General features: G+C 44.4%; 1 protein-coding gene across 1 annotated transcript in view; it reads left to right on the plus strand.

Annotated features, from left to right (window-relative positions):
• Nucleotides 1-3,999: 3,999 nt before the first annotated feature.
• Nucleotides 4,000-25,818, plus strand: part of LOC127004344 (uncharacterized) — a 33,373-nt gene continuing 11,554 nt past the window's right edge. Inside the window, exon 1 of the mRNA XM_050871905.1 lies at nt 4,000-4,166. The gene's annotated coding sequence lies outside the window, so the exon portion shown is untranslated. The remainder of the gene's footprint in view (nt 4,167-25,818) is intronic.

A 25,818-nucleotide genomic window follows, 5' to 3' on the forward strand; every position in this document is an offset into this window, starting at 1 on the left:
ACAAACTGTTAGCTTGGTCAGAGGAATGGCAGATGAATTTTAACATCAACAAGTGTAGCGTACTTAGTGTAGGAACACGCAACCCATTACACGGGTATAGTTTAGACTCCACAGCGATAGGCAGGTCTGAGTGTGAAAGGGATTTGGGAGTGTTAGTGAACTCTGACCTAAAACTAAGGAAGCAATGTATTAGTGCGAGGAATAGGGCTAACAGGGTATTAGGCTTTATTAACAGGACAGTAACCAACAGGAGTGCAGAGGTCATCCTCAGACTCTATTTAGCGTTAGTTAGGCCACACTTAGATTATGATGTCTAGTTTTGGTGCCCACACTACAGAATGGACATCAACTTGCTAGAATCAGTTCAGAGGAGGATGACCAAGATGATTCAGGGGCTGAGGAACCTCCCATATCAAAATAGGCTGAAACATCTAAACTTACATTCACTAGAGAGACGAAGAGTGCGGGGAGATCTGATAGAAGTATTCAAATGGGTCAAAGGTTACAACAAAGGCGATATAAGTAAAGTACTGAGAATTAGCCAGCAGGATAGAACTCGCAGTAATGGATTTAAATAAAAAAAGTATAGATTTAGGAGAGATATAGGCAAGCATTGGTTTAGTAATAGGGTGGTGGGGGAATGGAATAGACTCAGCAATCACATAGTTAGTGCAGGGACGATAGCTTGTTTTAAGAGTAGACTGGAAAGCTACATGGACGAGGACGACAGGTGGCGGTGAGGTGTGGGTGCAGTAAGGTGACGGGGTACTGGATACGTGCCTAGTACCGCCGGTATAACGAGGATCAAGCCTCTACCTGTAACCCCTGTAACTACACCTCACCCATCGTGAGTAGTGGGGGGGGATTCTGGAGCTGCCCTGTGTAGGCCACCCGGCCTCTTGCAGTTTCCCTATGTTCTGATGTTCTTATGTAATAAGAGACGAGAAAGGAGCTGTGAGTCTGAGAACTCAACTTTCAGATAATTTATTTTATATTTTTATTGCTGAAAATTTTACGAGATCTTAAGAAGTCCAGACTTTTTCAAGAACCCCACAACCTCTTTGGATTCTTTTTGGGAGCGGCGAGTAACGGGCTTTATTTTTATTATCGTGTCCTTTTTTCGCGTGCCCTTCAGCTGTCTCCTTTATTGTAAAAAAAAAAAAAAAGACCTCACATCACAACATAAATACCCACTCGGGAGGCAGGAAACAACCCAAGGCTGACAACCGATACCTGTTGGAAGGAAAGGGGCCACAGCTTAAAGGAGACTGCCTATCCGTCTCCACTCTGCACGGGAATCGAACCGGCAACCTCTCGATGAAGAAGCGAGCGTGCTATAGTCTGTCCGGAGCATGAAGTCGGTTCAAGGTGTGGCAGATTGCAGAATTCCCATGAGTGCAGCCTGCCAGTTCGACTGCCAAATATCAGATTAGCACTCTCTCCCGGCCTACCCACCCACAACCCACCTGTTTATCTCTCTCTCTCTCCCTCTCTCTCCCTCTCGACCCGGGGGAGGGACCTAGGGGGACACACCGACCACCACCACCACTACCAACACCACAACGTGGCAACATGGGAAAAAATCGCTTCCACATATCATAGAATTTATACAAATCCTTGTTATAATCCTAAACATCGACACTCATTGTACTATGTAGCTTCCTTTACTATATATAGAATATGTAAAATATCGCTTTCAAATAGCACATGGATGGGAAATAAGAGAGAGACGTATTTTACAGTCGCGATATGAAGTGATGTCGCCGCTCTCAAATTGTTTCGTACGGGAGCATTTGAAGGTAACGGAAGCGATGTGTATTTATTGTTTATGTTATAATGTTCCCTTTTAATGATAATCTATAATACGTTGTGATGTAAAACACGATAAAATAACATAGTAGTACCTGAATTACAATTATACATTCATTTGCTTTAAAAAATGCAACTGCGAATGTCATGTTGCTGTCCGTGGACTTCTAATGCATGATAGTGATAAAGGGAAGATGCCCACAGCCTAGAACTACCGAGGGATAGTGGGAGATGGAAAAATAAGAATAAATAGCCTCAGAATAGTCGTGTTTTGTAACTCCAAGCTCATCACTCTTTGCCGCCGATCGCAAACATCATTGACTTTCTTGGTCAATATAACGATGACAAAAGCTTCATGTAGACTTCTAATGCTTGGAGGTGATCAGTGGAACATATCCACAGCTTATAAGTGCCATAGAAAAATCGAGGAAGGTGGGGAAATAAGAAAATATGGCTTTGAAATGGAGGTGGTGGTCGGGCGGGTAGGCTAATCGCAGCGCTGCCAAACATTAGGCTATGGTCGAGTGTTCGTAGAGGTGTCCGGAATTTTGATAGTTCAGATATGGCAATCCTACCTATGAAGGCATTCTTCATTCATCATCGTCACTGAGCAATTTTACTATATATTTCAGTGCCCATGCTTATGATAAGAAGCCACAATAGTGAATAAAAGGTGTTTAATGTGAAACCTTATTATTTGATTGTTTCTTAATCAATAAAACGCAAAGTAATGCCAGCAACTGTCCATTCGCTTCGTGTCATACTGTGCGTGTGTATTAATAACTGCAGAAGACAATTCATGGAATGACCCAGAATATATATATATATATATATATATATATATATATATATATATATATATATATATATATATATATATATATATATATATATATATATATATATATATATATATATATATATATATATATATATATATATATATATATATATATATATATATATATATATATATATATAGTACATATTTATATATATATATATATATTACATATTTATATATATATATATATATATATATATATATATATATATATATATATATATATATATATATATATATATATATATATCGCCTAAATCTGAACAACGTATAACAACTGTTTTGCAAAGATAAGCACACGACGTGAGCTAAATCATTTCAAGGTTGTCTTCAGTACTTCAGCACTGAAGACAACACATGACATTCGCAGTTGCATTTTTTAAAGCAAATGAATGTATAATTGTAATTCAGGTACTATGTTATTTTACCGTGTTTTGCATCACAACGTATTATAGATTATCATTAAAAGGGAACATTATAACATAAACAATAAATACACATCGCTTCCGTTACCTTCAAATGCTCCCGTACGAAACATTTTGAGAGCGGCGACATCACTTCATATCGCGACTGGTACGAAGGCTGGTTTGGCAGAATGGGTAGAGGTAAACGACCATACCAGCTCCACCCTGAACCGACTTCATGCTCCGAACAGACTATAACAACTGTACAGTGTACCAGAGTATATACAGTATATACTCTGCAGTGTACTACAGAGCTCGCGTGTGTGTGTGTGTGTGTGTGTGTGTGTGTGTGTGTGTGTGTGTAATTCACCACGGCCTGATCACGAGTTGGACTCGCTTTTGCCAGCAGGTACCCTCCCGACACGACCAAGTGCATGTTCATTATCGTCGATCTCTGGGTACTGCCAGGACCTCACACACCACACACCCCAACCCCCTTGCTCAAGGGGGGACAGTAACCACTCCTAGTCAACGGAAAGAATCCAACCTGAGCGGGGCTGGAACCGCCGCCTGTTTGGCCGTGAAGCATTGCAGCGCGGCGCTCTAGCCGATTGAGCTACCCGTGTGTGTGTGTGTGTGTGTGTGTGTCGCAGGGGCGTCCGAAGGGTTTCTTTTCAAGTGGGGGCAGAGGCAATATGCTTTAGGTGCTGTACATACACATCAAATTTCATATTTTCCTTAGTGAACTTCAAAGCATTAGCACATACAGTTTCCCAATAACGGCAGCACCAGTTGGCCACATGAAATTTTGAAAAATATTAATTTTGTTATAACTTGCAAACGAGTGTAAACGGGAACACAAGATTTCCAAGGGGGATCAACTGCCCTTCCTTTCCTCCCCAACACCCCGCTTCGGACAGGCGTGTGTGTGTGTGTGTGTGTTTGCCAGCCAGCCGGCCAGCAGACCCAGGAGAAGCTTCAGTCGAGTCTCATCTCTCGACCTAGTGATACGTCCAACTCACCGCTCTCCCTCCTCCACTTACTCACTCACTCACAGGGTTCACCCGACACTACTCCCACTCTCACGACTGACCGTCAGCCTTCCACCTGTAAGTTATCTGACATAATATCACTCAGCCAAGTCTACTTTCACCTGAACTAACCACACAAACAATTCTACCGGAATCTTCACCCAACCCTTATGACCTGCCCTAACCTGGCCTGACCTGACCTGACCTTGACTGTCCTCGCAAGAATTCCTCGTCCTCGGTGCCTTCTTCAACTCCCGCTCGTCCCTTGCTGGTGAGTCCGGAGAGAGAGAGAGAGAGAGAGAGAGAGAGAGAGAGAGAGAGAGTCGTATCCTGAGCAAGTTTTCCTCTATATTGTTTTCTGAATGTTAAAAACTTGACAAAAAATCATGATAAAAAATCCTCCCTCTCGTTAGCGACCAAATTTTTGTTTTAATCGAGTCATCAAGAAAGAAACGTGACACATGATCGTTTGTTCACACTATTCCCGCGGCTATTTCTCTTTGCTTTGTTTTTTTTTTTCAGATAAACCATTAGAAAAGTTAGTGCAATTGAGAAACAAGATATACAAACACGTCTTCCAGCTGGCTAGAACTCAGTCTCTATACCAGTGAATACGTCTTCTCTACCCTCTCACCCTCCCTTCCCACATCACACCTCCGCCCTCCCCCCTCTAGTTTTTCGCAAGGTTCTATCGGGGAGTATTAAGCTCATTTTCCTTGCATGGTTTTGTGCTCCGTATTCATGTATGCCCAGAAGAGAGGGAAAATGCATCGCAAATTCGATATTATGTGTACGTAGTAGATGGCGGGAAGACGGAAGAAAACTCACTCTTAATGATATCCCCCCCCTTTTTTTTTTTTTTTACAGCAGAGGAGTCAGTTTCAGGGCATAAAAAAAGGTAACAAATGTGAAAAAAAAGCTCGTTACCAACTGCTGCTTTCCTCTGCTTGTCATGGCACTAATTATGAAATTCTTCCACGGTTTACCTGCTCGATCCGTATAGTAAGGTAAAGTAAGAATATAACAAAACGTGATAGAGAAATATAAACTCTCGACGCACTCTTTCGATCCGCATAGTAAGGTAAAGTAAGAATATAACAAAACGTGATAGAGAAATATAAACTCTCGACGCACTCTTTCGATCCGCATAGTAAGGTAAAGTAAGAATATAACAAAACGTGATAGAGAAATATAAACTCGACGCACTCTTTCGATCCGCATAGTAAGGTAAAGTAAGAATATAACAAAACGTGATAGAGAAATATAAACTCTCGACGCACTCTTTCGATCCGCATAGTAAGGTAAAGTAAGAATATAACAAAACGTGATAGAGAAATATAAACTCTCGACACACTCTTTCCTCCCTGCCCTGCCCTGTCCTCCCGTCCAGAGAAATATAAACTCTCGGCGCACTCTTTCCTCCCTGCCCTGCCCTCTCCTCCCATCCCTGTCCTCCCATCCCCAGCACTGAAATAGCCGTAAATCCCCCAGTAAGCTCCCCAGCGAGTGTTATCCTCGGTAAATCCCCAGCCAGTTTAAGTCTGCCACTCTCCCCATCCATCTTACATCCCCCCCCCCCCCCGACCCCTCTAGTGATACCTGAGGCTATGTCCTCCCTTACACCCCTTTCCCTATACCCTCCTCCCTTACCCCTATCTCTCCCACCTCACCTGCAATCCTCACGCGGAGAAAGAGCGCTACAACCTCCCAGTGCCAATCTGTGTACCACCCCTTCTCTCACTCATGCATACATACATACATACATACATACATTCTTTTATATCCCGTTTCAAAGCGTCCCCTGCTGGCTAGAACTCAGTCTCTATACCAGTGGTTAAGTCTTCTCTACCCTCTCACCCTCCCTTCCCACTCTCCGCCCTCCCCCTCCAGTTTTTCGCAAGGTTCTATCGGGGATTATTAAGCTCGTTTTCCTCGCATCTCGATAACACTTCTATTTCCACCTTCAGTAACGTCCATTCATCCATCCTCCTTCCCTCTTCCTTTCTTTCTTCCTTTTCTCATTTTCGCTTTTTTTATTATCCGTCTTTCATTCGCTACTTTCAAGATTCTCGTTATCCTTTCCTCCTTTACTTTCTTCTCTATCTTTCTTTCCTTCTACTTTCCTTCTTTCCTTCCTTCCTTCCTTTTCCCATTTTCGCTTTTCATCCGTCTTTCCATTCCTACTTTCATGATTCCCGTTTTCCTTTCCTCCTTTCTTTCTTCTCTATCTTCCTTTCCTTCTACTTTCCTTTTCCTTCTTCCTTTCTTCCTTTTCCCATTTTCGCTTTTCATTCGTCTTTCCATTCCTACTTTCATGATTCCCGTTTTCCTTTCCTCCTTCCTTTCTTATCTAATGATCTTTCTTTCTAGTTTCCTTTTCTTCCCTTCTTTCTTCTTTCCTTCTCATTCCCCTCTTCACCCTTCTTTCCTTTCTCCCCGCCATTCTTTCTTTTCTCCTTTTCTTCCTCTTCTCCTCCACCACCCGGTAACAACTCTGCCTAACAACCTCTCCACATCCCCAGTCATTCCACTTTTTCTCGCCCCCTTTCCTTCCCTTCCTCCTTCCGCTCCACCTCCAGGCAATCTATCCTTTCTTCCACCTCTTTCTATCATCCACATCACGTTCGTTTCTCTTCTTCCTTCCTTGCAACTCTTTCTTTCCTTGTTTCTCTTCATTGAACCCCACCTTCCTTCCACTCATCTGATATCCATTCATTCTTCTTTACTTTCTTTCCTCCTTCCTTCTTTGCACCTCACCTTCCTTCCACTCATCTTGCATCCACTCCTATATTTTCTTTCCTCCTTCCTTCTTTGTAGCTCACCTTCCTTCCACTCATCTTGCATCCACTCCTATATTTTCTTTCCTCCTTCCTTCTTTGTACCTCACTTTCATCTCCTCTCACATGTAATGGCCGCTCGTTCCTTTCTTTCCTCCTTCTTTACTCCCATTCTCCCCACCTGACACACACTCCTGGCCGCACTTCATCAGGACAAACACGCACTTCAGATGGGCGAAAAATAACATAACTTGGAGCCTAGTTATCTCTTTATTTTGGGCGATAAATAAAGCTCTTTTATTTTTTACTTACTCGACACTTCACTTGGGTGAAAATCATACCGGCTCCTTGTCAGTGTTAAATATCAAACTAAATTTCACCACTTACATACACATACGGTATAGAAATATCTTTAAAGTATGTTTTTTTCTGTCATTAAAAGATGAGTGTGCAGTGCGCATGATTGCAGTCTGCCCAAATTTTGACTCGTCACTACAGTAAACCAGAACCAGATCCACTGTTGAAGGTAGAAGGAAAAGCACGCAATGAACTCTCTCTCTCTCTCTCTCTCTCTCACACACACACACACACACACACACACACACACACACACACACACACACACACACACACACACACACACACACATTAAAATCGTATCAAAAGTATAAAGAAACAATATAGTAAAGGATATAGGGATCGCCAGGGAGATTAGCCTCATCATTGTAAGCACACGTTGGAGGAATCTAAAACTGTAGGGCTTTTCGGAGTGCTGAGTTCTTTGTATTTGATCGTAGGCTTGTTGTTGCAACACTCGAGCTTCATTTCGTAAAGAAGAATTTCGAGATGTAACCATACTGGGTTTCAACTCGAGAGACTGGCATGCATGTTCTCATGAGTATGCAGTGATAGTCCCAGATAGGTTCAATGTGCTCAGCACCCTTGAGGACCCTGTACGTAGAACTGTGGGATACCTTTAAACATGAAACTCATCAAGCTGCAATACATAGCGAGGGTTCATTGGGCCAAGTACCTTCATCTTTTGTACAGGGCAGACCCTCCGAGCGGACAGCTTCCAGCTGGTGGGTTGTAAATGGCGGATGCTGATCCAACCATAGACGAAAATGTATCGTAAGGCATTCTGGGATCTCCCACGACTCCGTGAGTTTCCGACAAGGTCCGTTGGCTTATTGACTGACCTGTATTCTGGAAGTGAGAGTGCTGTGAAGTGAGGGGGAAGGGAATTGTCCAACTTCTCTCCCGTGAGCACGGGATTGCGGCACGGCAATGTCCTTGTCCCCTCCCTTTTTAATACCTGCATAGACTGGGTATTAGCATTGTTGAGCATGTGTTGGCAATACCAGGGTCACTGACCTGTTTTTTGCCGATGATGCAGTGAAGCATGCGGAGTCAATAAGAAATCCTGGTGATGGCTTTCGAGGCACTGAGAGAAGGTGAAACTCTAGGGACTTTAGGTCTTCTGGGCCAAGACTAAGGCGTTTGAAGACTTACGAGATAAAACAGTAGTCTATTCAGGCGTGTGGCGAGGACGTTGAAGTCTTGAAAAATTTCACATACCTTTTTAGCGTTGTGCAGAACAATGGTGGCTCTCGTCAATAAATTTTAAGACGGATTGGCTTGGCCTACAGTGTTTTAGACGATATATATATATATATATATATATATATATATATATATATATATATATATATATATATATATACATATATATACACACACACACTCAGCACGAGTATATGGTGTTGTCGATATATGTGCAGAAGAACAAAGATCCGGATCAAGAGCAGAAGATGGTAGACCTGCAAATCAGAGTTTTGAGGGTCACAAGAAGAAGAGGGAGAAAAATGAATGAATGAAGGAAGGAAGGAAATGAAGGTAGAAGCGAAGAAATTAACCTGCCAACATCAGGTGTAGCACAGATTAAGAGCTGGGCAAGAGAGAGGCGAGGCAGGCACAGTAATACACGCTCGGAGAGATTCTAATCACAGCTGCACGAGGCAACTAAGGAAGGGGCGAGTTGGTGTGGGAGGCGAGGAAAGGACGATTGAATTGCTGGATGATGGAAAGAAAGGGGGAAGGATAGGTCGATGGGATGGGTAGAGGGAGAAAAAAAAGTAAGGATGGATGGATAGATGGGCAAGGAAGGAAGGAAAGGATGAGGGAAAGAGATGTAGACTATGGACGGAGGGAGGGAAGGATGGGAGAAAGGACGCAGGCAAGGCTAGATAGAGATATAGCTGGAGGACGAGGAAGCAGGGAATGATGGGTGGATAGACAGATGGAGGAGGAAGTCAGGGAGAGAGAAATGGGAAGATGGACGAGGGGCAAGAGGAAAGTAAGGAGACAGGTGTATAGACGAGGGAGTCATCCGTGGATTTATCAATAAGAAGATTCAGTTACCAAGAATCCCTCGAAGTAGGAGATCTAATATCCGATGGCTGACATGACTGACTGACTGACTATGTGAAGGTCGGTATGATAGAGATATGATGGGAATTACTGGTCAGTGACACACACACACACACACACACATGCGTATCCGATGCAGAGAGTCTTAAGCCGCGTCCGCGCTAGGCTTCATGAGGGGACTCGTGAGGCCTAGTGTGGTAGCGGCTTTAGGCACTCATTACTCACCGGGGTCACGCTGATAAAAACATGTAGTCGATTTAGATACCGATTCCTCCGCCCCGCAGGATAAGACCATGGCGTTGTACCTGACAATCGAAGCAGAGGCGGCAACAGATTCCAATACCACTGTGGGGAGAGAGAGAGAAAAAGAGAGAGAGTTAGATAGATAGGCAGATAGACAGAGGTAGAAAGATTTATTGACCACACATTCTGCTTTAACAATACAGATTAGAAAATGAAAGAAAAATAAAGCAAAGTAGACAATATAGAAGAGTATCAGCACTTATATCGTGTGTGAAGATAACGAATGAGTGAATAATAAGACACACACACACACACACACACACACACACACACACACACACACACACACACACACGTGGACCGAACACCCATTCTGTCAGTGTAAAGAAATGTGATGAATGGGCCCGCAGAGTAAGGCTGACGGAAGGCCAATAATGCAAAAATTGGGCTAAAGAGGTTTGAAGACGGTGCAGGATCCCCAAGTCTCTCTCTCTCTCTCTCTCTCTCTCTCTCTCTCTCTCTCTCTCTCTCTCTCTCTCTCTCTCTCTCTCTCTCTCTCTCTCTCTCTCTCTTTTCCATTCTTCCTCCTCTACGACCTTAACTTTCCTCCTCCTCCTCCTCCTCCTCCTCTCTCTTTCCTCTTATCTCATGGTCATCTTTCCTCCGCCTCCTCCTTTCTCCCTTCGTTCCTTCCCTCTAGTCTTTCTTTCTTGCTTCCGTCCACTTCCTCTCATCCTTAATTCATTCTAACACAATTGCCGTCATTATGTATTACTTTCAGAAAACTCCCTAATTCCTTTCCTCACTCCGTTCCTCGCGTTTCCTTCTCCTCCTCCTCCTTGCCTCACCATTCCCCACTTATTCTCACTAATCTTCCTCTTTCCAGCATCACCAGCATCTCACTAATCTTCCTCTTTCCAGCATCACCAGCATCTCACTAATCTTCCTCTTTCCAGCATCACCAGCATCTCACTAATCTTCCTCTTTCCAGCATCACCAGCATCTCACTAATCTTCCTCTTTCCAGCATCACCAGCATCTCACTAATCTTCCTCTTTCCAGTATCACCATTCCGAAATTTCCTCCTCCTCCTCCTCCTCGTAACCTTTCTTATATATCACCTAATTTTCCCCACATGTTATCCTTCATATTCCTCTTTTCAATATCCCCTCTCCGAAATCTCCTTAATTCCTTTCCTCATTTCTTTCCTCGCTTTTCCTCCTACTCATCATCACCTCTCTTGCATCACCTCATCTTTTCCCACCTGTTATCGTGACACCTCCAGACTTATTTCCTGTATCGCCTTTTCTAATCCCTCTTAATTGCTTTCCTCATTTCTTTTCTCCTCGTTCTCTCCTCCTCCTTTCCACTTCCTTCCGGCCTCATCTCACCTTTTACCACCTGTTCCCATTCATCTTCTTCTCATTATTACCTTTCCTAAACCTCACTAATTGCTTTTCTTCTCGTTCTTTTTCCCTCTCCCTTCCATTTCCTTCCAGCCTCATGTCACCTTTTCTCACCTGGCTGCTTCCTTCCTTCCTCTCTCGACCCACCTGTAGCCCCCCTTACCTGCGTACCCTCCCTGCCTCCCTACCTGCTGCCTACCTGCCTCAAAGTCGCCTCAACCAGTGTGTTTGGCCGCCTGTTTGTGAGTGAGGCTATGTATTGATTCTCTCTCTCTCTCTCTCTCTCTCTCTCTCTCTCTCTCTCTCTCTCTCTCTCTCTCTCTCTCTCTCTCTCTCTCTTAGAGAGAGAGAGAGAGAGAGAGAGAGAGAGAGAGAGAGAGAGAGAGAGAGAGAGAGAGAGAGAGAGAGAGAGAGAGAGAGAATCTTTTGTGGCTGATAGCGAGCGCCTGAAGCAATAATCTTAAAAGACAAAAGAAAGAGATAGAGGGAATAAAACAAACAAAAAAAGAGATAGAGAACAAAAAAGAAAAAGACAGACAAAGAGGAAAGATGGAATAGAAAAGAGGGAAAGAATTAAAGGAGAAAAGCACAGATTTGACCTGCATAGCTAATCACGCACAAGAGCAGCCTTCACACATGTGGCGGATAATAATGTATAATAATATTGAGGAGAAACTTCAGCGGCGGGGACACAGATTTTTTTTTTATGTGTCAGTGTGCGTGTGTGTGTGTGTGTGTGTGTGTGTGTGTGTGTGTCCGTGAAAAGAAGAATGACAAAACGAAAAGAGGATAAAAGGCAGCCAGGAAGGATGGAAGGAAGGATGGAAGGAAGGAAAGAAGGAAGGATGGAAAGAGGAATGAGAGGAAGGAAAGAAGGAAGGATGGATGGAAAGAAGGAAGGAAGGATGGAAGGATGGAAAGAGGAATGGAAGGAAGGAAGGAGGGAAGAAAGGAAGAAATGAAGGAAGGAAGAAAGCAAGGAAGGATGAAAGGATGAAAAGAGGAATGGAAGGAAGGAAAGAAGGAAGGAGGGAAGAAAGGAAGAAATGAAGGAAGGAAGGAAGAAAGTAAGGAAGGAAGGAAAGGAAGGAGGAAGGTAAAAAGAAAAAAAGAGTTCGATGAAGGAAGAAAGGAAGGAAGGATGGAAGGAGGAATGGAAGGAAGGAAAGAAGGAAGGAAAAAAGGAAGGAGGGAAGAGATGAAGGAAGGAAGAAAGAAAGGAAGTAAGGAATAGAAGGAGGAAGGCAAAAAGAAGAAAAGAGTACGATGAAGGAAGAAAGGAAGGAAAGAGGGAAGGAAGGAAGGAAGAAAAAGAAGGAAAGAAAAGAAGGAAAGAAGGAAGAAAAAGTAAAGAAAGGAAAAAAGGAAAAGAAAAAAGTGAGTGAAGGATGGAAGAAAATGGGAGTACGATAAAATGAGAAGAGGAAGGAAGAAACAGGAAAGCAAGAAGGAATATGAAGGACAAGAACTTGGGGAGAGGGAGGGAGACAAGGAGAGGGAGAGAGACCCACGAGATGAAGCAGTATGAGATCACAGAGAAGGAGGGGGGGGGGGGAGAAGAAAGGAAGGAAGGTGGACAAATTGGAGAGGAAGGAAATGGGGCATAGGAGGAGGAGGAGGAGGAGGAGGAGGAGGAGGAAAAGAGAAAAAAATGAATTGAGAAGAGAGGAAAACAAAGGAAGACAAACAAGAGAGAGAGAGAGAGAGAGAGAGAGAGAGAGAGAGAGAGAGAGAACGAGAGCGTGAGAGAGCGAGCGTGAGAGAGCGAGCGTGAGAGAGCCAGCGTGAGAGAGCGAGCGTGAGAGAGCGAGCGTGAGAGAGCGAGCGTGTGAGAGCGAGCGTGAGAGAGCGAGCGTGAGAGAGAGAGAAAAAAAATTCGTATACTAAAACCCAGCCTCAACAAACACTAACACTAATTATCAATAACATGTTTTCTCGCCACCGTTAATACACCAGCGCAGGGATTAATTAACTCGCCTTTCATTACGCACGCATGACCGCCGCCTTGCTCCTGAAACTCGTTAATGTGACCCTTTTCTCATTAATCTGTTTTATGAACCAAACACTCGATTTAAAAAGGAGGACTAGGAAGATGAAGAGGAAGATTATGATGAGGAGAAGGAGGAGGAGGTTTGAATTAGGATGAAAATGAGGATGATAATGAAGATGGCGAGGAGGAGAAGGAGGAAGAGGAGGAAGAAAAAGAGGAAGAGAAGGAGGAGGAGGAGGAGGGGGAGGGGGGGATGAGGAAAAAGAGGACAAGGGTGAAAAGGAGGAAGAGAAGGAGGAGGGGGAGGGGGGGATGAGGAAAAAGAGGAGGACAAGGGTGAAAAGGAGGAAGAGGAGGAGGAGGAGGGGGAGGGGGGGATGAGGAAAAAGAGGAGGACAAGGGTGAGGAGGAGGAGGAGGAACGAGAGAAAAAAAAGAGGAGGAGAAAGAACGCAAGATTGAGGATGACGACGACGAGGAGGAGGACGAGGACGAGGACAATAGAAATGAAGAAGAGGAAGAAGAAAAAGAAAAGAAAAAGAAAAGGAAAACGAAGAAGAAGAAGAAGAAGAAAAGAAAGAGGAGGAGGAAGAAATGAATGAGCAGGAGAACGAGGAAAAAGTGGAGGAAAAGGACGAGGAAGTGGAGAAACAAGCCTAGAACAAGGATGAGGGCCAGGAGAGCAAAGGATATAATTAGTAGAAAACGAAGAGGATGAGGAAGGAAGCAAGGAAGATGAACAGGATAAAAAGGACGAGGAGGAAAGCGAGGAAGATGACGAGAACGAAGAGGATGAGGATGAAAGCAAGGAGGATGAAGAGTATGAAGAGGACGAGGAGGAAAGCGAGGAAGATGACGAGAACGAAGAGGACGAGGAGGAGAGCATTGAAGATGACGAGTAGAAAACGAGGATGAGGTGGAGGAAAAGGTCGAGGAGAAACAGGAGACCGAGGAGGGAGAAGAAAAGGTTTTAATCAAGTTACTCAACTCTGAAACAAGATTACTAACTAATCAAAAGGTGTCCATACCACGTGCCAACCTTCCTCGTTGTCTATATACCATGAATGCCTGTCTGTCTGTCTGTCTGTTTGTCTGTGTGTCTGCCTGTCTTTCTGCCTCATCAGTCGGCCTGTGCGTCTGCTTTTTATTATTTTTTATTTTATTTTATTGTATTGTTTCCGTCAATCCCTCCAAAGTTTATTTTTTTTCCTTTTCCTTTCCCTTTTCCTTCTTCCTTTCCAAGAATGATAACCATCTCTTTCTATATATTTTCTCACAATGTTAGTCCTTTATGAAATTTTCTCTCTCTCTCTCTCTCTCTCTCTCTCTCTCTCTCTCTCAAATCTTTACGAATAAATATTCAGCTGAAGTCTTCCTTAGAGAGAGAGAGAGAGAGAGAGAGAGAGAGAGAGAGAGAGAGAGAGAGAGAGATAACGATCATGATTATCTTCCTCGCAAGAAGAAAAGTGAGAGCAAGCGTTTTTAATGATGATAAAAGGCATAAGAACAACAAAACTGATAGAATAAAGTATAACCTTTAATACACAATAGAATGAAGTATAATCTTTCGTTTTAATACGATAAAAAAATAACACTCACTTCCGACGCAGAAGACTTATTTTCCTTTCGTCCTAGATATAAAAAATATAAAAAAACACGACAAAGGCTTTAAAGAGATGAGTGATATAGGCAAGACGTCACCTTTCCCTAATGAGACAAAAGATTACACCTGCCCCTCTTATTTTCTACACCGGTGAACGTCAACTCCTTTTTTCTCCTCTCAGGCTCGTCTTTCATCAAGGCGTCCTCGTTTCCTCTGAGTATTTCCCCTCCTCCTTCCTTCCTCATCCAAGCGTGTTCCCCCATCCTTCTTCCTTTCCTCCACCGGGTATGTCTCCTCCTCCTCCTCCTCCTCCTCCTCCTCCCCCCCTCAGCCTCTTCAATCATTGCCCCCCCCCCCCACCTACTCCTGTCCCCCCCTCGTTTCCTCACCTCCTGGGAAATATTCTCTCGCCTTGCCTTCTCCCCTTCTCCGTACCTGAGACTCCCTTCCACTTCTTCCTTCCCTTCCTCCAGCTCTTCAGACACCTTTCCCATATCACATAGCCAAAGCCCATAGCTTCAAATATTTCGGGGCTCACACACCCATATAAGATCAGGCTTTCGTAGAAGTTGCGAATATTTCCATGGGTAGTTTTGTGCGCCCATTGATAGTTTGACAAGGCTTCTGCACCATGAAGGTGAAAAACACTCATGAGAACCCGACTAATCTATCACTTTTATGGTCCTTGGAAATATTTGTAGTGAGAGCCGAAAGCGTCTTAGATACGAACCCAAGCATCTACTCCCCTGACCAGTGCTCTCCCCGTTCCCTCCTTCCTCTGCCCCACTTGCTTGAGGAATATACGTCGAACCTTTCCTTGCTATATAGTCAAACCCAAGGTAAAGAGAAGGGGTTCTCTTTACCTTGGTCAAACCATTTCAAATTGTCCATTTGGGAGTTCGATTTCGTGGGTCCTTTCCTCCCCTCTATACTGCCACACAGTCCCTACACCTATTTCTCACTCTCATACGTTATCTGAAGATAACATATGAGATAAAGGGACAGGTGTTGGACTGTATGGCAGAGCAGAGGGGAGATAAGGACCCGCGGAATCGAACTCCCAAACGGACTATTTGAAATGTTTTGATCTCTCATCTGCTTAGCTTTAGCATTCAAGCGTCCTTTCCTCCTCGATCCCTTCTTGCAGTATTACCATACCCGCTGCATACCTGGACCCCAGAGAACGCTACACCTACACCTCATACATAAGAGAGAGAGAGAGAGAGAGAGAGAGAGAGAGAGAGAGAGAGAGAGAGAGAGAGAGAGTGCTTTAGTGCATTCTGGAGAGGAAAGATAGGTAGAATAACAACTTAAATGCAACGTGTGTGAATATGCTGGGTCCTGCGAAACGATACAAAGCAATATAGATCAGAAGAAGAAGATGAAGAAGAAGAGAAAGAAGAAAAAAGAAGAAAAAAAGTAGTAGTAGTAGTAGTAGTAGTAGTAGCAGAAAAAAGAAGAAGAAGAAGTAAAAGAATCCATCGTTTTAGGAGATGCGATTTATACGTACATTCAGGACGCAATAACGAGTGAAAAGTGTGTGTCGAGGAAGGTCAGGGCGGGGAGGACTGAGAGTTGTCCGGGGAGAGGAGGACAGAGGTGCCGGAGGGGGTGAATATAAGCCTCGTTATCCTTGTTCCCCTGAGCGTGCCCTCACCCCTCCTTCCCTCACTCAGTAGCTGTCATCTTTCTCCTTCCCCCTACCTTTTCAACAGCTATTATCTTCCTCCTTCCTCTCTTGACCTTAACCTCTCCACTCCTTGACATCCTTCGCACCCTGAAAGCACCCTTCCCTTTTCCCCTTCCTCCCCTCCCTAGCTATCATTTTTTTTCCCTCCCTTGGTCACACTCCTCCCTCGTCCCCTTCTTAGAATGGGATAACTAATGGCGGATGAGTAGAGGTGAAAATGACGGAAGCAATTATAGTGTGATAATAGTGTTGACCTAGCCTGCTTGCAATGGAGGAAAGCAGATCGATGTAACCTACACTTGGAGGAAGAGATCCAAGTTATGACGATGACAGCTAAATCACGGAAGGAAAAGTATAGGATTGGGCAGTTAAGGATCATGAAATACTGAAAAAAGAAGTGAGGAAGTTTTGTATAAATATTTGTTAATGAAAGCGAAACCCAGCTAGGGGAATGTAGACTAAGTAGGTATGCGGAAGTAGCGGAATAAGAATCATGCGATATAAACACAACGAATAGAATAGCAAGGGAGGACAATGAAGAAGTCCCACAAACTATTCAAAAGAAAGTGTTAATATATGTACGGAAATTCGACGAAACTTCAAAAACAAAAACTCTGGAAGAAATAATGAGAGGGAGATTAAATTCCTGAGAGAGAGAGAGAGAGAGAGAGAGAGAGAGAGAGAGAGAGAGAGAGAGAGAGAGAGAGAGAGAGAGAGAGAGAGAGAGAGAGAGACTCAAACGCTGTGTGTGTGTGTGAGAGAGAGAAAGAGAGAGAAACGCGGTTGCTAGGCGACGACGAAGGGGCGGTGGTGGCAGCAACCGCGGCACGAGGAAACGACGGAGGCTGGAGGAGGAGAAAAAGGAGGAAGAGGAGGAGGAGAGCAGAAGGGTACATCGAGGAGAGGAAAGAGGAAGAGAAAGGCGAGGATGAAAAAGCACCGCGGCTGTAGCAGGAGGGAAGAGGAGGAAGAGGAGGAGGAGAAGGAGGAGGAGGATGCCACAACAAGATGAGGAATTATACGAATCACGATCAAGTGCCAGGAGGAGGAGGAGGAGGAGGAGGCATAACATAAGAAGGAGCAGGAGGCAGGTGAAGGAGGCGGAAGGACGAAAGGAAAGAAGTCGGAAGTAAGGGGAAGGGAGGAAGGGAGGAAGGTTGAATGCAGGCAATAGAAACAGAGGCAGAAAGAGAAACAGCAAGAGGATGATGAGGAGTAGGAAGGAGGCAAGAAAAGATGGCACTGAGGGGAAGGAGATCGGGAGGGTGGAAAGAAGGAAGGATGAAAGGAAGAAAGTAAGGATGGAAGGAAGAAAGAAAGGAAGAAAGGTCGACTACATATGTGATAGAAGTAGAAAAGGGAAGGGAAGGGGAAAAGGAGGAATAAGAGGAAGCGGACAGAGGAAACGGAAGGAAGGAAGGAATAGAGAAGTGGGAAGGAACGAAGGCAGGGAGGACGGAAGGAAGAAAGGACGACAGGTGATAGAAACAGAGGAATAAGACGTAGGAAGAGGAACAGGAGGAATAGGAGGAGACAGGCAAAGGAAGGAAGGAAGGAAGTGTTGAGGAAGGAAAGGAAGGAAGAAAGGAAGAAATTTTGACGACAGGTGATAGAAACAGAGGAATAAGACGTAGGAAGAGGAACAGGAGGAATAGGAGGAGACAGGCAAAGGAAGGAAGGAAGGAAGTGTTGAGGAATGAAGGAAAGAAGGAAGTTGACCGCAGTGCTAAGAGTAAGGGGGTAGGCGGCAAAGGTGAGAGAGGGCGGGGGGGGGGGGGAGTGCAGCGGTCTTCAATAGCAGCAATTCCTTGGCTTGGTGAAGAAAAGGCGCGCCAATTCCCAGTAATCACCATTCCAGGGAGATAGTTGAGAGACTCCGCGCGCCGGGCATCCCTCCTCATACCCGCCCCCTTCCTCCCTCCACTGGCCAGGCACCTCAGGAATGCCAACCAAATCGACGTTCGTAATGGTTTTGTGTTAAGCTCCCCATCTTCCCCTCCACTGCTCTCTCCTCTTTCATCTCCCCTAGCCATCCTCTTTTCTCTTCCCTTCTTTCTCCTCTCTATCTTTGGTTTTCTCCCCATTTCTCCTCTATCTCTGTTCTCGTTCCTTCCTCTCTCCTTTCACTTTTCTCCCCAACCTAATTTTCTCTCCCCAACCGCATTCCCTTCTTCCCTCTCCTCCTGTCAGTTTTTCTCCTCCCCTCCCTATACCTTCTATCTCCTTTCTCTTCTCCTCTCTTTTCTTTCCCCTTCTTTTCCCTTCCTCTCCCTTTCCATCTCCCATTCCCTCCCCATCGCTAATCTCTCTTTTCCCTCTCTTCCTTAGTCCCCCTTTCTCCTCCTCTCCCTGTCTCGGCTCCCTTGCCTTCCCCTCTTCCTCTATCCTCATTCTCCCTCCCCTTCCTTCTCCTCCTTTACCCTCCTTTTTCATTTCTACATTCTTCTGCTGTCCTGTGTGATGTTATTCCCGACATTTAGAAGGGGCAGGTGTGTGTGTGTGTGTGTGTGTGTGTGTGTGTGCGTGTGCGTGTGCGTGTGTGTGTGTGTGTGTGTGTGTGTGTGTGTGTGTGTAAGAAAGAAAGTATGAAGGATGGTATGGGAAAATCAGAAAAAAAATAGTGTAAAGGAAGAAAATAGAGGAAGGAAAGAAGGAAAGAAGGAGGGAGGGAAGGAAGAAAGGATGGAATGAAGGAGGAAGAGCAGGTCATGGTATACGAGAGGAATGAGGGTGGCAGGAGAGAGAGGAGGGAGGACATGTAAGGGGGCAGCGAAATGAAGTGTTTGGGGGAGGGAGTCGGAGAGAGAAGGGAGCCGAGAGCCTGACATTCCTTTGGCATCATTTATTTTCCATCCCTCCTTTTATGATTCTGTGTTGGGGTAAAGTTCCCCTCGTCCAGGATATCCTCTATAGTCTATACTGATGGTTCGAACCCCTCTGTACATCTATTACCGTCCCTCTCTCACCCACTCAATTAGTTTTGTTTCCTTTAGCCAAAATTTGACCACTGTATCCACCCACTCAGTCCCCGCTGTTAACCATTTAGTGATATAATGTTTCCCTTGGCTAATATTTGACCCCGCTGTCCAACCTCTTGCTTCTCTTTCACCCATTCAGTCGATGTGGTGTTTCCTTTGACCATTTTTTGACCGCTTTGCCCACCCGTTCATTCTCCACTCTTACCCATTTATTGCTGTATTGTTTCCCTTGACCAAGATTTGACCACAATATCCACCCATTCATTCCCCTCTGTTACCCATTTATTGATGTAGTGTTTTCCTTGACCAAGATTTGACAGCTGTATCCATTTATTAATCACACTCTGTACTGCCTGGGGGTTGGGATGGCATGCTCCTCCCTTCTCCTTTGTTGTTTACTTGCAACAATAAACTATCAATCAATCAGTCAAATCATTCCCTTCTGTGACTCATTGATGTAGTGTTTCCCTTGGCTATGCTTTGACCCGTCTGTCCAATCACTCACCCCCTCTCACTCATTCACTTGATGTATCGCTTCACTCGACCAAAATTAGAGCACTTTATCCACCTACTCACTCTCTCTTACCCGCTCAATTAGCAGAATAGGAAATGTGCGAAAACAAGAGATGATGGAGGCTGGTAACTGAAGTAACATGGTATTTATTTTCGTTTATTTTAGCACTGTTTCGTGTTCTGGAGTAGCGTAAACTTTAATGTCTGATTTTGCATTTCTTAACCTTTCTGCTGGTTAATCACTTATTTGGTCGTTAACTATCTACTGGTTAATCACTCATTTGGTCGTTAACTTTCTACTGGTTAATCACTCATTTGGTCGTTAACTTTCTACTGGTTAATCACTCATTTGGTCGTTAACTTTCTACTGGTTAATCACTCATTTGGTCGTTAACTTTCTACTGGTTAATCACTCATTTGGTCGTTAACTTTCAACTGGTTAATCACTCATTTGGTCGTTAACTTTCTACTGGTTAATCACTCATTTGGTCGTTAACTTTCAACTGGTTAATCACTCATTTGGTCGTTAACTTTCTGCTGGTTAATCACTCATTTGGTCGTTAACTTTCTACTCTCGTCCTTAATCTTCTTGCCTTGCCGTTGTTTCCCTCCTCCTCCTCCCCTTCCTTCTCCTCCTCCTCCTCCATATTCCCTTTAATAAGTACTGTCCCCTCTACTACATATGTTTGACCTCTTCCCTCCCTACTACTGTTATTTACTCAGTCGCTCTTTAACTTCCTCCTCATTATCTTCTTAAAATATGCTTGCGTTGGCGTTGATCTCCTCCCCTTTCTCCTCCTCTTTCTCTTCAGTAGGTGCTCTCCCTGTTCTACGATCCCTTCCCTTCCTGCCACGGTTAATCGCTCATCCAGCCATTAACTTGCTACTCATCCTGTTCGTAATCTTACATTGGCGTTGTTTTCCTCTCCTCCTTCTCCTCCTCCTCTTCTTCCTCCTCTTTCTCTTCAGTAGGTGCTTTCCCTGTTCTACGATCCCTTCCCTTCCTGCCACGGTTAATCGCTCATCCGGTCGTTAACTTCCCAATCATCCTGTTCGTAATCTTGCATTGGCGTTGTTTTCCTCTCCTCCTTCTCCTCCTCCTCTTTCTCTTTCTCTTCAGTAGGTGCTTTCCCTGTTCTACGATCCCTTCCCTTCCTGCCACGGTTAATCGCTCATCCGGTCGTTAACTTCCTAATCATCCTGTTCGTAATCTTACATTGGCGTTGTTTTCCTCTCCTCCTTCTCCTCCTCTTCTTCCTCCTCTTTCTCTTCAGTAGGTGCTTTCCCTGTTCTACGATCCCTTCCCTTCCTGCCACGGTTAATCGCTCATCCGGTCGTTAAATTCCTAATCATCCTGTTCGTAATCTTGCATTGGCGTTGTTTTCCTCTCCTCCTTCTCCTCCTCTTCTTCCTCCTCTTTCTCTTCAGTAGGTGCTTTCCCTGTTCTACGATCCCTTCCCTTCCTGCCACGGTCAATCGCTCATCCGGTCGTTAAATTCCTAATCATCCTGTTCGTAATCTTGCATTGGCGTTGTTTTCCTCTCCTCCTTCTCCTCCTCTTCTTTCTCTTCAGTAGGTGCTTTCCCTGTTCTACGATCCCTTCCCTTCCTGCCACGGTTAATCGCTCATCCGGTCGTTAAATTCCTAATCATCCTGTTCGTAATCTTGCATTGGCGTTGTTTCCCTCTCCTCTTCCTCCTCCTTTATCTCTTTAGTAGGCGCTGCCCCTATACTTCAATCTCTTCTCTTCCTGCCACGGTTAATCGCTCATCCAGTCGTTAATTTCTCACTTGTTTTGTCTTAATTGTTGATCCATACTACGTTACCCTCCTTCACTGTTATTTTTTTTTTATTAATTCATCGCTCACTATTTTTTTATACCTTCCTCTCATTTTTGTTTTGAGTTTTCTCGTTTTATTTTCATCTCACGTCCTATATATTTTTTTTTCTTTTTGTATATTTTTCAAACCTCCTAACGTGTATCACTGTGTCCTTCAATCCCTCCCTCCCTCTCTCTCTCTCCCTCTCTCTCCAAACCCCTTCTCGTTATCTCTCTCTTGACTCACGTCCCATCGTCTCTCTCTCTCTCTCTCTCTCTCTCTCTCTCTCTCTCTCTCTCTCTCTCTCTCTCTCTCTCTCTCTTGCCTCAATCCTTCCTTCTTCTATCTTCCTTTCCTTTTCTCTTCCTTCCTTCCTCTTCTCTTCCTCTTCCTCTTCCACTTCTCCTTCCTTCCTTCCCTTTTCCTTCCTTCTGATCTTCCTTCTTTCCTTTCATCTTTCCTTCCTTTCTTCCTTCCTTCCTCCCTTCCTTTCTTCCTTCCTTCCCTCCCTCCATCCTTCCTTTATATCTTCCTTCCTTCCTTCCCCTCTATCCTTCCTTCCTTCCTTCCTCCCTCCCTTCCCTCTATCCTTCCTTCCTTCCTTCCTTTCCCCCTTCCTCTCCTCCTTCCTTCCTATCTTCCTTCCCATCGCATCCTTCCACGTCATCATCAGTCTCTTCGTAATTTCCGGTTTCTTTTCTCACCTCTATCGATCCTGTTATTCCTTCTTCCTTTCTCTCTTCCTCTCTTCCCATCTACTTGCCTCCCCCCTTCTTCTTTCGTCTTTCCCTTTCCCCCTTCCTGCTCCCGTCTCTCCTTCCTTTCTTTCATTCTGCCTTCCTTTGTGCGTCCTCTCCCTTCTATCCTGCTTTTCTTCTATTCTCCCTTCCCTTATACGTTATCTGTTTTCTCCTTCCTTTCATCCATTCTGCCTTCCTTCTTGCGTTCTCCCTCTTTTCTTGTATCTCTTTCTTCCACTCTCCCTTCCTTTATTTACTCTTCCTTCCTTCCTTCCTTCCTTCCTTCCTTCCTTCTTTCTTTCTCCCTATTTTTCCTTCATTGGTCTCATCCATTATCTAACCTTTTGTCTAGACGCCGGAAGTTTCCAAGAAATCTCTCTCTCTCTCTCTCTCTCTCTCTCTCTCTCTCTCTCTCTCTCTCTCTCTCTCTCTCTCTCTCTCTCTCTCTCTCTCTCTAAAAGGAAGACGTCAGCTGAATATTAATTCGTAAAGATTTGAGAGAGAGAGAGAGAGAGAGAGAGAGAGAGAGAGAGAGAGAGAGAGATCAATACATATCCTCAGCCTCAAACAGGTGTCCAAACACACTGGATGGGTAGCTTTATGGGTAAAATGGCGTGGCGGGGGGGCGGCGGCTGAGGGGGGGGGGGGACGGGGGGGGGAAGGGAGAGGAGGGGGAGGAGGGGCGGAATATGAGAGCGGTGGTGATGGTGGTGACGGTATAGTGGTGATGGTTTGTTTAGTGCGTGCGAAGAATAGAGACACAAACTCGCCTTATCTCGTAACATTTATACATTTGGAATTTATATATATTGGAATGTAACTTTTGATTTGCATTTGGCCCCGTTCACACTGTGCCGACTCTGGACCACGACAACCCAGCGACGTTCATTTTTTTTTTCTTATAGTTTTCGTTTTCTTTTGATTCTTTAGTTTGCATTTCACTACTGGACTTTTTTTTTTCTCTGTATCTGTCACTGGTATGATATGAGAGCGGGGCGTGGGGATGAAGGGCCAGAAGGGTAGAATGCGAGGTGACATGTGGAGGGGAGTCGGGGGAAGGGAAAGAAAGGGAAGAAGAGCCGTTTGAAGAGAAGAGAAGAGTGGTTATGGGAGGGGAAATGAGGTGAAAAAAGTGACAAAAAGTGTAAAGAAGTGGAGATAACAATGAGAAGGGAATGTTTGGGAAGATAAATAAAGATAAATGGTGAGTAGAAGAGCAAGCAGAACAAAATTAATGGAAGATAAGAAAGGATAGTTTGGAGGAGTTTTTTTATTTTTTTTATTTACAGCAAAGGAGACAGCACAAGGGCACAAAAAAAGGAAGCAATAATAAAAAGAAAGCCCGTTACTCGCTGCTCCTGTAAAGAATCCGAAGAGGTGGCCGAAAGAGCACTCAATTACGTGAGAAGAGGTGTCCTGATACCTTCCTCTTGAATAAGTTGAAGTCGTAGGCAGGAAAATGAAGGGGAAAGGTAAGAGAGGAAAAAGGTAAGAGTGTATCAAGACACCTCCACCCGAAATTGACCTCTCTTTTGGCCACTCGTTACTTTTGTCTATTATGGGAGCGGTGAGTAGCGGGCTTTTTTTCTACACTCTTTTTGTTGCCCTTGAGCCGTCTCCTTTGTTGTAAAAAAAAAAAGAGAAGCGTAATAAGGACAGACAGTGGATGACAGAAAGGTGTTTGAAGTAAATGAAGGGAAAGTGATAAAAGGGAAGGAAGAGCAAACAGAGGATGGGAATAAGGTGTTCAAGGTAGGAAAATGAAGAGATAAGTAGAGAGAAGAGCGAAAAGGGGAGAGTAAGTGAATGTGAAAAGGATGTTAAAAGGAAGGTAAAAGAAGCGAAAGAAAGTGAAAGTAGAAAAGTGAAGAAAAGGACAAGGGAGCAAGAAGGGATGAGTGGGAGAATAAGAGAAGGGCGTTAATGAAGGGAATAAGAGAAGGGGAATGAGGGTCGAGAGAAGATAGGAAAAGGACGTTCAGGAAAGGAATAACGGCCGTTTTCTTAAACAGTGTAAACCTAGGATACCACATTGTCAGTTAGCTAGACACTCACAAATGGATTTCATAAACGCATCTGACGCCGTTCTGTGTATGGCTAGGATCCCACATTATTGGAACATTCGTGTGTTGACCTACCACACAACATGGGGCGACCATACCCACCCGAAAGAGAAACGAAATGTAAGAAATGTATTCATTATATTAAAAACACTTATGAATAATAAATAAATATGCTAATATTCTACTTCTGTTATTATTTCACTTCTCTTTTTCAATCAGTAACTCTGTAATCACAACAAGTACAAGATTTTAAAACAACGCGTGGTCGCGCGTGTAATGAGGGTGCCACAATCAAAACAAACATCTGAGTTGGACAAGAAGTTGAGAAATTCTTCGTTATAATGGTACATATGATATATATGTATATGTAATATAGTGAAAATACGAAGCATCATAGAGGGAATGTTCTAATAAATGGTTATACATGAGTGTTGTTGCACGGTTAAATACTGAAACCACTGAAAGACCGACGGTATTTCAGCTTCTCGCCCCACGCAGGTACACATTCCTACCCCTACCTCATTATATAGAGCAGTGATTCCCAATTATTTAGCACTTGCGACCCCTTTACCAAAAGCTTCAAACTCACGCGACCCCCTGCTATCAGCAGCTTGCAAGCAGCAGCTAGGGTTTGTATGACTTAGGTTGCTTGTCAACACCACTGCCCAGCTGGGATATAAGGCAGTGTCTCGCCACACACGAGCCGCCAGCAAGGGTGTTATAACTGTTATTCTACTAGGTAATTCTTTACAAGAAGTCCGCCTCCCCTTCCGCCACTCCAGCCCCTCCCCCCTACCCCCCAACACAACCCTGGGGACTTGTAATCTATTATAACATAACCTGGCAGCCGGTCTGTTGACGAGTGTCGGGCGTGTCACCCCCCCACCACCGCCGCCCAAATCCGTCCCGCGCTGCGTAATTTTCGACAGCCCCCCACATCATAACCTCCTAGGGAAAAAGATCGTAGAAGTTTTTTAAGGATTTCTTTAGGGAAATTTTGGAAGTCCATTCTTTAAATACTCCCAATTCCTCTTGAGCTGTTGCTGGGTTTTGCCTTCCGACACCGAGAAGTTCACATTGAAGTTCTCGGTGATCCTCTCCCATGCTGTTTTGCGTGCCAAAACAGCACTGTAGTCCGATGGCTTCCTGTGGACGACCGGGTTGTCTCTTATTTAGTTCACTAGAAACAGTTTCTGTGAATAAGAAAGCGGGGAGGTCTTGTCTCTTGTAGCCATTTTCAAAGAATACGGCGCTATACTACATCAGCTGATACACAGGTCAGCCAACTTATTAGGGCGGGAGCTACCAACCTTTGCGAATCATCCGCAATTCTGTGGTATGCTAGGTCATGAGTGTGGTTGTCTAGCTAACAACACACTGCTGGGTTTGCGAGTGTTTAAGAAATCGAAACATAACTTTAGAGTGCTAGCACACCACCGTGGTGTGTTGACCTACGAAACGAAATTTTAGAAGTTTAAG

This window comes from Eriocheir sinensis, chromosome 28 (genome assembly GCF_024679095.1).
Source record: "Eriocheir sinensis breed Jianghai 21 chromosome 28, ASM2467909v1, whole genome shotgun sequence".
Lineage (NCBI taxonomy): Eukaryota > Metazoa > Arthropoda > Malacostraca > Decapoda > Varunidae > Eriocheir > Eriocheir sinensis.